Genomic DNA, 4,430 nt, shown 5'->3' on the forward strand with positions numbered 1-4,430 from the left:
TTGAATATGGAAACCACTCTACACATGCGCGGTTATTAGTGACAAATGTACTGAACTATTTATATATTTATTATTCTCCATCCCCGGGGGGGAAGATACCATTTAAACAGAGATAATAAACATGGGGAGACTGATTGCTAGGGTCTCTGTGTTTTTAAATGTGTCTCATCTTCCTAAAACACCAATCAACTGCTTGCTTACCTGTCTGAGTAGATACCAGGTTTTAATTCAGAAAAGGCAAGTGTCTTTTCGCCAGGGCCTGGAAAGGACTGAGAAAGGGGTAGCTGCTTTCAGACCACTGAAGAGAAAAGGAGAGAGAATGGAGGATGTTGGGCTTAAGGCACAGGACCAGGGCTACGTCACATTAGGAATATCAATATACTACATGGCAAAGCGCTCCTAGGGCGGACACAGCTATGCTGGCAAAGTGGTACCGTTTATTCCAAAGAGCAGTTTTGCTGGTATAACTGCGTCTACACTAGGTGCTCCTGTGAACACAACTGCCAATCAGAGGTCCCACCTCTTTCCACCGCTGACTGACACAGCTATGCCAGCAGAGGTCTCTAGCATAGACCCGGCCTAGGGCTCTGGAGATTCATAGACTTTAAGGCCAGAAGGGACCATTGCAGTTATCCAGTCTGACCTCCTGTATAATGCAGGCCAGAGACCTGCCCCGAAAGACTTCTGCATCCAGCCCATCACTTCTGGTTCTGACATAGGTACAGTTACAGAAAGCGAATATCCCTCTCATCAGGTCAGTGACCCTTCTTCCCGGTGTCAAAACCAAATGCAAATAAGCCATAAGCCCAACCACCAAAAGCCCAACCAGTGACTAACACACCCCAGGGCCTGTGTCTAGGAAGAAGGGCTAGAAACCCCCAACGGAGCAGAGGGTTATTGTGCCTTTCTTTGGGGCAGAGGTTGGGGAGTGCCAACAACCATGAGGTGAGAGGTCATTGCCTCAGGTGGGGGAGTGACAACTATAGAGGGCAGAGGTACAGCCGGGAAGGGGGGACGACGACAACCATGAGGTCAGAGGTCAAATCCCATGGGAAGCAAGTCTAAGGGGAAAAACAATTGAAGACGTCAGTTTTTCAAAGAGACTTTATTAAGGGCACAAGAGCAAACTACCCTCCTGCATAGGAAAGATAGGAAGTATGGCAAGAGATCAACCTGGCTTAACCAGGAGATCTTCAATGATTTGAAACTCAAAAAAGAGTCCTACAAAAAGTGGAAACTCGGACAAATTACAAAGGATGAATATAAACAAATGACACAAGTATGTAAGGACAAAATTAGAAAAGCCAAGGCACAAAACGAGATCAAACTAGGTAGGGACATAAAAGGAAACAAGAAAACATTCTACAAGTACGTTAGAAGCAAGAGGAAGACCAAGGACAGAGTAGGCCTGTTACTCAATGAGGGGGAAAGACAATAACAGAAAATGTGGAAATGGCAGAGGTGCTTAATGACGTCTTTGTTTCTGTTTTCACCAAGAAGGTTGGTGGCGATTGCACATCTAACATAGTGAGTGCCAGTGAAAATGAGGTAGGATCAGCATCTAAAATAGGGAAAGAACAAGTAAAAAATTACTTACACAAGTTAGATGTCTTCAAATCACCAGGGTCTGATGAAATGCATCCTAGAATACTCAAGGAGCTGACTAAAGAGATATCTGAGCCATTAGCGATTATCTTTGAGAAGTCATGGAAGATGGGAGAGATTCCAGAAGACTAGAAAAAGGGCAAATCTAGTGCCCATCTATAAAAAGGGAAATAAGGACAACTCGGGGAATTACAGACCAGTCAGCTTAAATTCTGTACCCGGAAAGATAATGGAGCAAATAATTAAGCAATCAATTTGCAAACACCTAGAAGATAATAAGGAGATAAATAACAGACAGCATGGATTTGTCAAGAACAAATAATGTCACACCAACCTGATAGCTTTCTTTAACAGGGTAACAAGCGTTGTGGTTAGGGGAGAAGTGGTAGATGTGGTATATCATGACTTTAGTAAGGCTTTTGATACTGTTTTGCGTGATCTTCTCATAAACAAACTAGGGAAATACAATCTAGATGGAGCTACTATAAGGTGGGTGCATAACTGGTTGGAAAATTGTTCCCAGAGAGTAGTTATCAGTGGTTCACAGTCATGCTGGAAGGGCATAACTAGTGGGGTCCTGCAGGGTTTGGTTCTGGGTCCAGTTCTGGTCAATATCCTCATAGATGATTTGTATAATGGCATACAGAGTACACTTACAAAGTTTGCAGACGATACCAAGCTGGTAGGAGCTGCAAGTGCTTTGGAGGATAGGATTAAAATTCAAACTGGAGAAATGGTCTGAAGTAAATAGGATGAAATTCAATAGGACAAATGCAAAATTCTTCACTTACGAAGGAACAATCAGTTGCATACATTCAAAATGGGAAATGACTGCCTAGGAAGGAGCACTGCGGAAAGGGATCTGAGGGTCACAGTGGATCACAGGCTAAACAGTGTAACGCTGTTGCAAAAAAAGCAAACATCATTCTGGGCTGTATCAGCAGGAGTGTTGTAAGCAAGACACAAGAAGTAATTCTTCCGCTCTACTCTGTGCTGATTACGCCTCAGCTGGAGTATTGTGTCCAGTTCTGGGCACCACATTTCAGGAAAGATGTGGACAAATTGGAGAAAGTCCAGAGAAGAGCAAAAAAAATGATTAAAGGTCTAGAAAACACGAGCAATGAGGGAAGATTGAAAAAAATTGGGTTTATTTAGTCTGGAGAGGAGAAGACTGAGAGAGGACATGAGAACAGTTTTCAGGTACATAAAAGGTTACAAGGTGGAGGGAGGAAAACTGTTCTTCTTAACCTCTGAGGCCAGGACAAGAAGCAATGGGCTGAAATTGCAGCAAGGGTGGTTTAGGTTGGACATTAACAAAAACTTCCTGTTGAGGTGGTTAAGCCCTGGAATAAATTGCCCAGGGAGGTTGTGGAGTCTCCACCGTGGGGGATTTTTAAGAGCAGGTGGGACAATCCCCTGTCAGGGATGGTCTAGACAATACTTAGTCCTGCCCTGAGTGCAGGGGGCTGGACCAGATGCCTCTCGAGGTGCTTTCCAGTCCTAGATTCTGTAGCTTGGGAGCAGGGGGCCACCCTACGAGCACGGGGCAGAGGTCAGAGCCTCCATCCATGGGGCGACACGCACCGGGACAGGGGTGCAAGCTGGGGGGGTGAGGGGAGCCGGAAATCCCTGCCTTTGGGGTGGGGAGCAAAGGTCACGGCCTCACAGCTGGGTCAGAGGTCACAGGCTCAGGTAGGGGGCAAAGGTCACAGGCCAGAATGGGCAGCCCCATTGAGGCACAGACCATACCCTGGCTAATCATCCCAGAAAGCTCACGTGGCTCACGCCCAGGGAAAAAAAACCAAACCACACACCCAAAGGATTATGGGTAAAGAGCTCTCTAACCTGTTACCCCCCCATAGAAGCTGGTATCGCCTGACTCTCTTTCAATGTGATTGGCCAATGTAGCTGTCAATCTGCCCAGAGCTTCAATCAATGTCCACCTTATTCCCTTCAAAGTCCCACCTGTCTTGCTTCCCCAAAGCCATTGGGTTAACATACGATTCCCTTCCTTCTATAGGTCCAGAGTCCTGTCCATCATCTATCGCCCCACCTTGATGCAATGGATTTCCAAATAGGCAGAGAGAAGATGGATGATTGACAGAATATGAACCAATCAAATTCTGGACTCATTGAATCATCCTCCAATAGGGAGGTATATGGGATGTATTACTTTTTATTGCCTTAGCTACCTATCGATCAAAATTAGACCCACCCCCATTCACCCACCAATAAGGAGATACCTTGGACACTCTACGTTTTTGATTGGTTTACGTACGTGTCACTCATTAATAAGAACCTCCGTGCATTGCACCTTCCAATAACGAAGTAGCGTGTAGAATCCCTTCCCTGTGAATGGCTCAAATGCCTGTCAATGAAATTCGCTCCTGCCTTTTCATCCTTCAATAGGTGTGCCGTATAGACCGTGCCTGGGCATTTGTCATTTTTTATTGGTCTATAAAAATGTCAATCAATTATAATATCAGCCCATCCTTAATCTTCTCCAATGGGAATCCAAAAATGAGTTATATTTCATCTCTGATTGGCTTAATCGCGTATCAATCAATGTGGATATCGCCTACTTGTCCTCCAATAACAGAGCAAACTCAGGGACCTTTCTCTGTGCGATTGGATGAGTCCTCTGTCACTCAGTTTTAACACCTACCTCCTGTTCCTTTAATAGGCCAGTCATGTAAACCGGCTCCTTCCTTATCGGGATTGGCTGTATGTCGTTGTCACTCAGAGTGATCCGCTTGTGTGACTGGCCCTCGAGCCTCGCGGGGGGCGGGGATATCGGCGGAGTCCCCGCCCCCCGATCCCACCGT

This window comes from Gopherus evgoodei, unplaced genomic scaffold (assembly GCF_007399415.2).
Source record: "Gopherus evgoodei ecotype Sinaloan lineage unplaced genomic scaffold, rGopEvg1_v1.p scaffold_40_arrow_ctg1, whole genome shotgun sequence".
NCBI lineage: Eukaryota > Metazoa > Chordata > Testudines > Testudinidae > Gopherus > Gopherus evgoodei.